This window comes from Halichoerus grypus, chromosome 8 (assembly GCF_964656455.1).
Source record: "Halichoerus grypus chromosome 8, mHalGry1.hap1.1, whole genome shotgun sequence".
NCBI lineage: Eukaryota > Metazoa > Chordata > Mammalia > Carnivora > Phocidae > Halichoerus > Halichoerus grypus.
In genome coordinates, this window is record NC_135719.1 from 79,387,477 (window position 1) to 79,400,591 (window position 13,115).

At 42.5% G+C, this 13,115-nt stretch overlaps 1 long non-coding RNA gene across 3 annotated transcripts; it reads left to right on the plus strand.

The window, feature by feature from the left end:
* Positions 1–1,522: 1,522 nt before the first annotated feature.
* Positions 1,523–7,367, plus strand: LOC144378751 (uncharacterized). Of its 3 annotated transcripts, XR_013440621.1 has the most exons (5): positions 1,523–1,763; positions 2,407–2,561; positions 5,480–5,583; positions 5,893–6,023; positions 6,401–7,367. It is a non-coding gene; the product is annotated as an uncharacterized LOC144378751 (long non-coding RNA). The 3 variants fall into 3 exon arrangements; XR_013440620.1 differs by lacking the exon at positions 2,407–2,561 and having other exon boundaries at positions 1,530–1,763; XR_013440619.1 differs by lacking the exons at positions 2,407–2,561; positions 5,480–5,583 and having other exon boundaries at positions 1,535–1,763.
* The last annotated feature ends 5,748 nt before the right edge of the window (positions 7,368–13,115 follow it).

A 13,115-nucleotide genomic window follows, 5' to 3' on the forward strand; every position in this document is an offset into this window, starting at 1 on the left:
ATAAGTATATTACAGCACTAATGGAAAAGTTAGAAAAGATTGAAGAAGGAAATACCCTAAATTGGCCCATGTCCTTCACACCTATGGATCTCTTTGTTACCAGACTCCAACTTGTCCATGCACCCAATGTGCAGTAAGCCAAATTCTGAGACACAGGATTTAAAGCAAGGAAAGCTTTATAGTCAAGGGGGCAACCCAAGGGGGATCATTCCCAAAGCCGCCTTGCCCTGTTGATCTTAGGACAACTTATACACATGAAAGGAAGGTAAGGGCTTACTTGAACCTTGTTGGGAGATCCCTGAAGCAATGTGGAGGTAAGCATTCTTGTGAACAATGAGGCACTATTTGGGACCTGGGATCAAGACAAATGTTACTGTCTGATCCCCGTTATGTTTCTACAATCAGTGGGTAAACAGGGAGTAGTAGTAAAAGCAAAATTAGTGTTTGATCATGCATGAAGTTAAGAGGTATGCAAAACAGGGATGCCTGGGTGACTCAGTCAGTTGAGCTTCTGACTCTTGGTTTCAGTTCAGGTCCTGATTTCATGGGTGGTAAGATTGAGCCCTAATCAGACTACACACTTGGTGGGGAGTCTATCTGGGGATTCTCTCCCTTTGCCCCTCCATCCACTTGTGATCTCTCTTTCTCTTTCTCTCTCTCAACTAAAAAAATAAATATTACAAAGAAAAATTAGTATATAAAACATAATTAAGTAGGGAACAACACAACTTAGACCTAAGTGTATAAGGCAACTAATACAACTATAGTTTTGCTTATGCTTTCAAAATGGGTCCAGGAACCAAGTGCCTGGCTTCCTCTTCACACACAGTTCCCTCTTTCAGATGACTTTACCATCCTCTTCACCTAACTTCTTTTTTTCTTTTTTTAAAGATTTTATTTATTTATTTGACAGAGAGAGACAGCGAGAGCAGGAACACAAGCAGGGGGAGCGGGAGAGGGAGAAGCAGGCTTCCCACTGAGCAGGGAGCCCAATGTGGGACTCGATCCCAGGACCCTGGGATCATGACCTGAGCCGAAGGCAGACACTTAACGACTGAGCCACCCAGGTGCCCCTCTTCACCTAACTTCTAATTAATCCTCAAAACTCAGTTCAGGTGTTGTGGCCTTCTCTCTACCAGCTCCTCACAGCCCCTGGGGTCTCCACCACAGCCGAAAGAGCTATTTACATTTGTAAATACAATGTATTTGTCTATTTATCTGACCATCTCTTTCATTAGATCATGAGCTCCTGAATCTGAGTAGCCTGGTATCTGGCCTAATTAACATAAACATAAATGAATAATTCATTCAAGTCCGCTGTTGGAACTCACAACACTACCAGGTACATGACAACTATTATATCAAACTTCCATCATGTGTTTTCTCCTAAAGAATTGAAATCATAGAGCTTCAAAACACTGAAGTTTCAGATCAGGAAGGAAGCTCTCCACCCATATCAGGAAGTCATCACTTCCTCAAAACTTCTTTGAGTCACATACTATAAGTAGGCTTGCTCTTCCTGTACCTGCAGTGATACTGGCTTTAAACGGTGAGTTGGAGAGTGTGGGTCTCATCCACACTGTGCACAAGAAGTGCATCTTCCAAGCCCTAGGTTCCCTTTCCTCTTTCCTAGGGCTCGGAGCCCTTCCCTGCTGCACGCAGGCTGCGCTGGCATACCTGGCAGAGGAACAGCAGACAAAAGCCTCTGAGCGTGGGACTAACCACTGCCTCTGACCTCAGCAGGAGCCCAGCACGGAGACCTGGTAAGAGGAGAACCCCGGGGGCTGGGGAGAGTAGAGCCGTGAAGATGGCCAGAAGGTCTAGGTCACATAGGTGAAGGAAAAATATTCCAGGAGGGAGGAGGTAAGTGACAAGGTTCTGGACCCATAAGTACAGGACAAAGAAAAGAATGGGATCTGCCAGTCAGAGGAAAAGTCATCTTACCTCACATTCCTCTTCTCTGGGCTTCAGGTCCTTCATAGAATGTGAGACTCAAGTCAGAAAGAAGATGGTTTAAAAAAAAATTCGACGAATGAAATCTTGAAAGGAGCAATAAAGATCTAAATAGTTGTGAATAATAATTTTGCTCTTATGGCTTCTACTACTGTCATTCTCTCACTTTCTTTCCTCTTCCTACACGGAAGAGATGATGCTGGATCTTCTGGGACTCTTTCCTCTCATCCTGTTGTTGCTGGGATCATGGGGGCCAGTGCATCCACTTGGTGCTTGGGCTCAATGCCCCACCAGGGCTCAATGGTTTGCAATTCAGCATATAAATGCGGGTCCTGTCCAGTGCAACAATGCAATGTCTGCTGTCAATATTTATAATCAGCGCTGTAAGCCTCAGAACACCTTTCTGCAGGACTCCTTCCACAACGTGGCTGCTACCTGTCTTTTGCCCAACAGGATCTGCAGGAATGTCCAGAATAACTGCCACCAGAGTGCAAATACTATTAGAATGACTTACTGCTATCACAGTGGAGGGACATATCCCAACTGCAGCTACAGTACTACTCTCCAGAACCAGCTCTACACTGTTGCTTGTAACCCTCCTCAGCCAGGTGACCCTCCCTGTCCTCTGGTTCCTGTACACTTAGATTAAGACTAAGGTTTCCATTACTTTCCCTCTCACTTGGTGTAGGTTCTCTTATGATCTCTTCTGGGTTTTGTTTTTTTTTTTCCTTTGTTAAATTTCCGTGGTTCCCGTCGAAGAAAGAAGGAGGGGAGTGGGAGAATTAGAGGGCCAAGATGCAAGACCAGAGTTGGGGACAAAAACAAACAGGATTCTTTTCTGCTTTGGAGCTTTGTGTTTTGATGGAAGACAACAGGGAAGAGGGAAAAGAAAGACCCGGCCCCCTATTTTTAATCTTGGAACTTCTGCCAAGCTTTGTTGCATTGTGTTCACAGCAATAAAATCACTTTCTGTTGCATTGTAGTGACCGTGAGTGTGTGTCTTAGGGATGCCTCTCACATCATTGCCAGCCTGGGGCCATCTTGATTGCATTTGTCAACATTCTCAGGAGAACTATGTGGGCCCTAAGCGACTTTTGAAGTTATTCAGCAACCCAAGGCTTCTTCTGCCACTTCCGCCACCCCTGTGTCCCTGGGACTTGGAGCAAGAGTGTTCTCCATCCCTTCAAACTCTGCTCATGGCTTTTACATATTTCCCTTGAAATCACAGTCTATGTTTATTTGGAGGTGGCACAGATACCTCAAAGAGTGTCTGGAGTACTTTCACACACAGGTTCTAACCCTGACACTGGTGCATCCTACATCTTTACTATGGTTTCTGCATTTTATCAGATAATGTTTTTATTTTTGTTTTTTTGAAGATTCCACTTATTTATTTGACAGAGAGAGAGAGAACAAGATCATAAGCAGGCAGAGCAGAGGGAGAAGGAGTAGCAGGCTCCCCGCTGATGAGAGAGCCCAAAGTTGGTCTAGATTCCAGGACCCTAAGATCATGACCTGAGCAGAAAGTAGATGCTTAACTGACTGAGCCACCCAGGTGTCCCAGATAATGTTCTAAATATAAGTAGGAGTAGAGATAATTAACCACTCTAACCTTAGAGTCAATTGTCCCATTATCTGTAGGAATGAATGAAGAGAAAGCATAGATCAGAAAAAAAAAAATCACTAGGGAATTAAAACATTCCTGCCTTACCTAATACTGAAATATCACAGAAGTAATGGTGTTTTGGCACAGGTAGTTGATTTAGACATTGAAGGACAGGGATTAAGAATTTGGCTGGCAGGCACCTGGATGTCTCAGTGGGTTAAGCTATTAAGCCTCTGCCTTAAGCTTAGAAAATGAATTTGGGGTCCTGTGTTCCAGACCAATGGAGATTCCCTGCTCAGAGGAGAACCAGCTTTTTCCTCTCCCCCTGCCCCTCTCCACCTATCCACTCCTGCATGTACTCTATCTCTGTCTCTCTCAAATAAATAAAATCTTAAAAAAATAAAAATAATAATTTGTCTGGGATTAAGAATTTAGGTACTAGGTGTAGGAGAGGAAAAATAATTTTCCCTCTACCATTTTAGGTTCTTGGCTGAGAACCCCTCCCCCATTACAAAAAGGCAACTTCATAGGACAAAAACTATTTTATTTATTTATTTATTTTTAAAGATTTTACTTATTTATGTGACAGAGAGAGACAGCGAGAGAGGGAACACAAGCAGGGGGAGAGGGAGAGGGAGAAGCAGGCCCCCCGCCAAGCAGGGAGCTAGATGAAAAATCATTTATGAAATGATTTTTATCCTATAGATAATTGAAGACACTAAAAACAAGCGTATTCTATTTATGCTCAAGGAGTATTCATCTGGAAGTGATATATAGAACAGATTGAAGGAAAAGAGGCTAGAGGCAGGGACCCTGTTCCTGTAGGAGACTTTTCTGTGAGCCCTCCAGGAGGCAATAAGAGTCCAAATAAGTGTATGATAGCACCAATGGAAAAGTAAGAAGAGATTCAAGAGGCAAATACCCTAAATTGGCCCATCTCCTTCATGCCTATGGATCTCTTTGTTACCAGACTCCAACTTGTCCATGCACCCAATGTGAAGTAAGCGGAATTCTGAGACACAGGATTTAAAGCAAGGAAAGCTTTATAGTCTAGGGGGCAACCCAAGGAGAAAGCAGGGGATCATTCCCAAAGCTGCTATGCCCTGTTGATCTTAGGGACAAGTTATATACATGAAAGGAAGGTAAGGGGTTTCTTGAAACCTTGTTGGGGAGTCCTTGAAAGAATCTAGAGGTAAGCATTCTTGTGGACAATGAGGCATTATGTGAGCAATGGGATCAGATACATCAGGACAGTTGTCGCTGTTTGGTCCCCATGGGTTTCTACAATCAGTGGGTAAACAGGAAGTAGGAGTAAAAAAGCAAAGTTAATGACTGGTCATGCATGAGGTTAGTAAGTAAATATATCAGGGACACCTGGGTGGGTCATTCTGTTGCACTTTGGACTCTTGGTTTCAGCTCAGGTCATAATCTCAGGGATGGTGGGACTGAGACTTAATCAGGCTACATGCAGGGTGGGGACTCTACCAGGGGATTCTCTCCCTTTGCCCCAACACCCACTCCTGCTCTCTCTCTCTCTCTCTTTGTCTCTGTCAAATAAATAAATAAATCTTTCAAAGTATAAAAGAGGTACATAAAAAATAATTAAGTAGCAAACATAATAACATAGACCAAAGTTAGTAATGCAACTAATACCACTCTAGTGTGCTTATGCTTTCAAAATGGATCCAGGAACCAATCGTCTGACTTTCTCTTCACACACATTTCCCTCTTTGGGATGACCTTACCATTCTCTTCATCTAACTTCCAATTAATCCTCAAAACTCAGTTCAGGTGTTGTGTCCTTCTCTCTACCAGCTCCTCACAGCCCCCTGGGGTCTCCTCCACCACAGCCAAAAAAGCTATTTACAGTTCTTAATATACAATGTATTTGTCTACTTATCTGACCGTCTCTTTCATTAGATCATGAGCTTCTGGATCTGAGTAGCCCAGTATCTGGCCCAAGGAACATACACATAAATGAGTAATTCATTCAAGTCCGCTGTTGCAACTCACAACACTATCAGGTACATGGTCAACTATTATATCAAATTTCCGTGGTGTGTTTTCTCCTAAAGAACTGAAATCTTAGAGCTTCAAAACACTAAAGCTTAAGATCAGGAAGGAAGCTCTCCACCCATATCAGGAAGTCGTCTCTTCCTCACAACTTCTTTGAGGAAGTTATCACTTCTTTATTGTTGCTTTAAGTAGGTTTGCTCTTCCTGTACCTGCAGTGATACTGGCTTTAAACGGTGAGTTGGAGAGTGTGGGTCTCATCCACACTGTGCACAAGAAGTGCATCTTCCAAGCCCTAGGTTCCCTTTCCTCTTTCCTAGGGCTCGGAGCCCTTCCCTGCTGCACGCAGGCTGCGCTGGCATACCTGGCAGAGGAACAGCAGACAAAAGCCTCTGAGCGTGGGACTAACCACTGCCTCTGATCTCAGCGGGAGCTCCAGCACAGAGACCTGGTAAGAGGAGAACCCCGGGGGCTGGGGAGAGTAGAGCCGTGAAGATGGCCAGAAGGTCTAGGTCACATAGGTGGATGAGAAATATTCCAGGAGGGAGGAGGGAAGAGACGAGGTTCTGGACCCATAAGTACAGGACAAAGAAAAGAATGGGATCTGCCAGTCAGAGGAAAGTCATCTTACCTCACAATCCTCCTCTCTGGGCTTCCGGTCCTTCATAGAATGTGAGACTCAAGTCAGAAAGAAGATGGTTTAAAAAAAAATTCGACGAATGAAATCTTGAAAGGAGCAATAAAGATCTATATGGATGTGAATAATAATTTTGCTCTTATGGCTTCTACTACTGTCATTCTCTCACTTTCTTTCCTCTTCCTATACAGAAGAGATGATGCTGGATCTTCTGGGACTCTTTCCTCTCATCCTGTTGCTGCTGGGATCATGCGGACCAGTGCAACCACTTGGTGCTTGGGCTCAACACCTCACCGAGGCTCAAAAGTTTGAAATATCACATATAAGATCAGGTCCTGTCCAATGCCACAATGAAATGCCTCGTGTCAATAGTCTTAAAGGCAAATGTAAGGGTGAAAACACCTTTCTACACGACTCCTTCCGCAACGTGGCTGCTACCTGTCTTTTGCCCAACAAGATCTGCAGGAATGGTCAGAATAACTGCCATCAGAGTACAAATCCTATTAGGATGACTTACTGCTATCACACTGGAGGGACATATCCCGACTGCCGCTACAGTACCACTCCCAAGTACCAGTTCTACACTGTTGCCTGTAACCGCCCTCAGCCAGGCGACCCTCCCTATCGTCTGGTTCCTGTACACTTAGATCGAGACTAAGGTTTCCGTGACTTTCCCTATCACTTGGTGCAGGTTCTCTTATTCTTTTTCTTTCCTTTTGTTGATTTCCATGTTTCCCTTAGAGAAAGAAGGAGTGGGTGCCTGGGTTCCTCAGTGGGTTAAGTGTCTGCCTTCGACTGGGGTCATGGTCCCAGCGTTCTGGAATCCAGTCCCATGTCAGGTTCCCTTCTCCGTGGGGAGTTGTCTTCTTCCTCTGCTCCACACCCTGCTTGTGCTCTCTCTCATATAAATAAATAAATCTTTAAAAAAAGAAGAAAAAAGGGGGGGAGTTGGAGAATTACAGGGCCACGATGCAATACCACAGTTGGGGACAAAAACAAACAGGATTCTTTTCTGCTTTGGAGCTTTGTGTGTTTCAAAGGAAGGCAAAGGAAGAGGGCAAAGGAAGACCCAGGCCTCATATTTTTAATCTTGGAACTTCTGCCAAGCTTTGTTGCATTGTGTTCACAGCAATAAAATCACTTTCTGTTGCATTGTAATGACTGTGAGTGTGTGTCTTTGGGATGCTTTTCACATCATTGCCAGCCTGGGGCCATCTTGATTGCATTTATCAACATTCTCAGGAGAACTATGTGGGCCCTAAGCGACTTTTGAGGTTATTCACCAACCCAAGGCTTCTTCTGCCACTTCCGCCACCCCTGTGTCCCTCGGACTTGGAGCAAGAGTGTTCTCCATCCCTTCAAACTCTGCTCATGGCTTTTACATATTTCCCTTGAAATCACAGTCTGTGTTTATTTGGAGGTGGCACAGATACCTCAAAGAGTGTCTGGAGTACTTTCACACACAGGTTCTAACCCTGACACTGGTGCATCCTACATCTTTACTATGGTTTCTGTATTTCATCAGATAATGTTTTAAATATAAGTAGTAGTAGTAGGGATAATAATCCACTGTAGCCTTAGAGTTACTTCTCCCATGGTTTATTGGAATGCATGAAGACAAAGCATAGATCAAGAAAAAAAAAAAAAGCACTGGGGATATTGTAAATTTCTCCCTTTATGTCTGTTAATATTTACCTTATGTATTTAGATGCTCCAATGTTGAATGTATAGATATTTACAATTGTTTAAAAAAAAAAAAAAAAGCACTGAGGTACTAAAAACATTCCTGCCTTACCTAACTACTGAAATATCACAGAAGTAATGGTGTTTTGGAAGAGGTAGAAGATTTAGAAATTGAAAGACTAGGATTAAGAATTTGGCTGGGATTAAGAATTTAGGTCCTAATTGTAGGGGAGGAAAAATAATTTTCCCTCTACCATTTTAGGTTCTTGGCTGAGAGCCCCTCAACTTCATTGTATTCCTGCTCTCTCTTCCTCTCTCTCTATCAAACAAATAAATAAAATCTTTTTAAAAAAGGCAACTTCATAGGACAAAAACTATTTTAATTATGTACATACATACGGGAGCCCCACAAAAATATTAGACTTAAAAGCAACTAGCCAATTGAGTCTTATGGACCATCCTGACTATGGAAAGGATAGGGGTCTAGGTCTTTAAAAGGGGGGAAGACAATTCAGAGGAAGGTGAGAGGAGGCAATGTTTGGGAAAGGAAATTTGCCCTCCCATGCAGATGACTCTCTCAGATGAAAGTGATCCCTGTAATGGCTCACTTCCTGTTACAGGCTCCTTTCTAATGTAAATTTCCCCTACAAAAGGGTAACCTCCACTCTGCTTTCAGAATTTCTTCTGGTCAGCACTTTCTCAAAATAAACAGCTTAACATTATTCTTATGCCAAAAAGGCATATTTTAGGGTGGCATATTTTGCTAATCCTGCATACCTTTCCCTTTCCTTGTCAACTACTAGATTCATAGGGCTAGCAGGCCAGTGTAAGTCAAAGTGCTTTGTAGACTGATCTGTCTTTGAGTAGCAGCCAAACATAATGCCTCTCAGAAAGGCCACCTACTGAAGTAGTTACTAGTGTGTCAATTATCTGCACTGCAGAATGGTTCTTTCCAAACCGAGCGAGTCCTTTAACAGGTGTGCTACTTGGACTCATCTTCCTTCATGCCACATATTTATGTCATGTCCTAGAAACAAAGACAGAAATATGAAGTTTCAGGTTTCAGGAGCCTGGATTCCAAGTGTGCTAAATACTGAAGGCCCCTCTCAGTAGGAAGACATAAGAAGGCCAGGACAACTTGGCACTTGAGAAAGTTGGTACCCAGTAGGGGAACTTATCTGGTGGGACTTGAGTCCTCCAATTTAGAGCAGCTTTCAATAGTATTCATCTTTGGGGCACCTGGATGGCTCAGTCATTAAGCATCTGCCTTTGGCTCAGGTCATGATCCCAGGGTCCTGGGATTGAGTTCCACATCAGGCTTCCTGCTCAGCAGGGAGCCTGCTTCTCCCTCTGCCTGCTGCTCCCCCTGCTTGTGTTCCTTCTCTCGCTGTCTATTTCTCTGTTAAATAAATAAATAAATAAATAATCTTTTTTAAAAAATAGTATTCATCTTTAAGCAGTGTGGCATTTACATCCTATAGTTTCAAAGTCTTCAAGCCAAGTCTGGAGGGAGTGGACACAAGGATCTGTGTTCACGTTTAGTGTGAACCAGTGTAGGAAAGTAGCAACATCCTCAGGGAAAGGGGTCTTCAGATGGCATGCGTCAACCTGATCAGTAATCACAATGGACTTATGTACTCTATAAACATTACTTGGACATTTCAGGAGATTCTAGGACAAAGTAACCTAGTAAAAGGCTGAATTTCCTTTCATTAAACCACTCAATTACTCACTCTTTCTCAAGCACTACTCAATTATGGTTATTTATACATTAGGGAACTCATAGATTAAAGTAATTGTGGGAGGGAGTAAGAATGAGGATAACTTGGGGAAAATCTTTTATGCTCAGAGGTGTTTGTTCTAAATTAATGGACCAGACCAAGATGGCCTCTCTCTCAGATTTGTGTTACTTCTGCGTGCAATCATGTGTTGTGGGAGAGTCAAGATATTCATTCACTAAATCAGATATTCATTTAGGTATATCCCTAAATCAGCTTCAATGACCTGACATTCTTTATAGAATGATCCAAAGTGGCAAAGCTTAGAAAGAAATTTAGCAAATGTTCCAGCAGCTCTCAACTCTGGTTTCATATGAAATTCACCTGGGAGCTTAAAAAAAAAAAAAATCAATGACAGGACCCCTGTGAGATAGGAGAAAATATATATTGATTTCAGCCTCTGATTCTTAGCACAGAGCTCCTGAAACCCTTGTAAATTCCTAAGTGATAAGAGCACTGGGAACATCTTTGTTCTTTGCAGCCACCTGGGTGGTCCCTGGATAGGGCTGATCACCAAAAGATGGAGCCATGATTAAAAGCTTCGCAATTTCAGCCTAACCCCCATCCTTGAGGGAGGGGAGAGGGACTGGATATGGAAGTAATAATTGATCCTGCCTGTATGAGGTAGCCTCACAAACACATTTAGGATGGGGGAAACAAATACAAAAGAAAACTAAATTTCCTTACTACCTACAGCCCACTGACAAGTCCTTGACAGAGGAAGAGTGACATTCTTCTAGGAATACAGCTGCCTCGATGTTACTACTTTGCCAAGGGCAGAGGGCAATCTTAGCCTGAAACCCAGGATCCTGTGAGTCTACTATAACATACAAAAAGTCATTTGGAGGGGCGCCTGGGTGGCTCAGTCTTTAAGCGTCTGCCTTCGGCTCAGGTCATGATCCCAGGGTCCTGGGATCAAGCCCTGCGTCGGGCTCCCTGCTCAGGGGGAAGCCTGCTTCTCTCCCTCCCACTCCCCCTGCTTGTGTTCCCTCTCTCCCTGTGTCTCTCTCTGTCAAATAAATAAATAAAATCTTTAAAAAAAAAAAAAAAAAAGTCATTTGGAAACCCCTTTATCTCTCCCCAACAGGATACGTGTTGGCAAACATTCCCCATACTTATGGTCCACTGATATAAATCTGAAAGGTCTCATGATTAAAGTTTTCCTAGAGAGTAATAAATGACCTTTTCCCAAAAATAGCTGGTCCCCTCAAGGTCCTGGAAACCTTCCTTCCCAATTCTGTAGAGACTTATCCTATTCCTAACCCCCTCCCAACTTGAAAGGATATAATGGGCCCTCTTCATGACCCCAGTGTATCTCTATCTGCCCTCAGGTCCTGTCCCCCTGCTTTAATAAAACCACCTTTTTGCACCAAAGACATCTCAAGAATTCTTTCTTGGCTGTTGGCTTCAAACCCTAAAATCTTTCCAGCATCATCTACACTGGGAGGGTGATGCACTCCAACTCTACAGGTACAGAAGCTCCTTCATTAGGGACCCTCTCAGACCTTACTCTAGCTATCTTTTTATCTGGCTGTTCATCTTTCTCCTTATCATATCCTTCCATAAACTCATAAAGCATAAGTGTTTCCTTGAGTTCTGTGAGCGGCTCTAGCAAATCATCGAATAAACAAGGGGGTGGTGGGAAGCTCAGATTTATAGCCAGGCAGTCAGAAGCACAGGAGACAAGTTGGACTTGGGATTGGCATCTGGACTGGGGGAGTCTTGTGGGACTGAGCCCTTATCCTGTGGGGGGAAGCTGACATTATCTCCAGGGAGGTAGTGTCAGAATTGAGTTAAATTGTAGAATATCTAGCCGGTGTGGCAGAGTAGTCTGCTGTAGGGAACCTCCCCCACATACACATGTGGTGTCGGAAGTGTTGTGAGTGTGTTATCAGTATGACAGTAAAGGAGAGACACAGAAGTTGTCCCAACTCAATCCCATTAAATGAATTTTATGAACACTTAATAAACAACTAAATGAATTTATGAGGACGGGGCCTGGGCTTTATGGAATTTTTTTTTTAAAGGTCCCTGCCTGACTGTAATGGGCAGTCTGATTTAGGAACCACTGTCCATCCAGAGGTAGGACCACTGGGCAAGGAGGGATGGGAAGAGGAGGAGGGGAGGGGAAGAGAGAGACCACATATAGCTCACAAAGGTGAAATAGTTACCACAATAGCCAAACTATGCAAAGAGCCCAGATGTCCATGGACAGGTGAATGTATAAAGAAGATGTGATATATATATACAATGGAATATTAGCCATCAAAAAAAGAAATCTTAGCATTTGCAACGATGTGGATGGAACTAGAGGGTATTATGCTAAGTGAAATAAGTCAATCAGAGAAAGACAATTATTATATGATTTCACTCATATGTGGAATTTAAGAAACAAAACAGAGGAGCATAGGGGAAAGGGGGGAAAAGAAAACAAGATGTACTCAGAGAGGGAAATAAACCATAAGAGACTCTTAACCATAGGAAACAAACTGAGGGTTGCTGGAGGAGTGGGGGGTGGGGTGATGGGATAACTAGATGATGGGCATTAAGGAGGGCAGGTGATGTGATGAGCACTTGGTGTTATATACAACTGAACCCTACCTCTGAAACTAATAATACACTATATGTTAATTAATTGAATTTAAATTAAATAAATTTAAATTAAAAGAAATAAAATAAAATTTTGAGTTTTGAGATTTCTTTATGTGTTCTGGATACATATTTAAAAATCAGACATCTGATTTGCAAATATTCTCCTAGTTAGTAGCTTGTCTACTCATTCTCCTGACACGTCTTTTAACAAGTTCCCAATGGTGTTTATAGCTTTATTGACATAGAGCTGAAACACAATACACTACGTATATGTAAAGAATACAATCTGGTAAGTTTTGACATATGTGTATACTCATGAAACCACCACCATAATCAAGATCATAAAGGTATCCATCCTTCCCCCAAATTTTCTTCATACTACTTTAGAATCCCTCCTTCCCGATTTACTGCCCCCAACCCACCCCAACTTCATAATAAGTTTCAAAACCAAGTGAGGTAAGCCTTTCAACTTTGCTCTTTTTAAAGTTGGTTTGGGTTTTGTTTTTGTTTTTTTGTGGGGTTTTTTTTTGCTATTCTAGGGGTGCTAGACTTGCTCAGTGGGTTGAATATGCAACTCTTGATCTCGGGGTTGTTAGTTTAACCCCTGCCTTAGGTGTAGAGATTACTTAAAAATATTATCTTAAAAAAAGTCTTTTGGCAGTTCTAGGTTGTTTGCATTTCCATATGATTTTAGAATCAGCTTATCCTCCAGGGATTTTGATTAGAATTGAGTTGAATCTATAGATCAATTTGGGGAGAATCCACATCTTAATAATACTGAGTCTTTAGACCCATGAATATAGGATGGCTCTCTTCTTTAAATTCTCTTGGCACATTTGTTGATTTTTAGTAT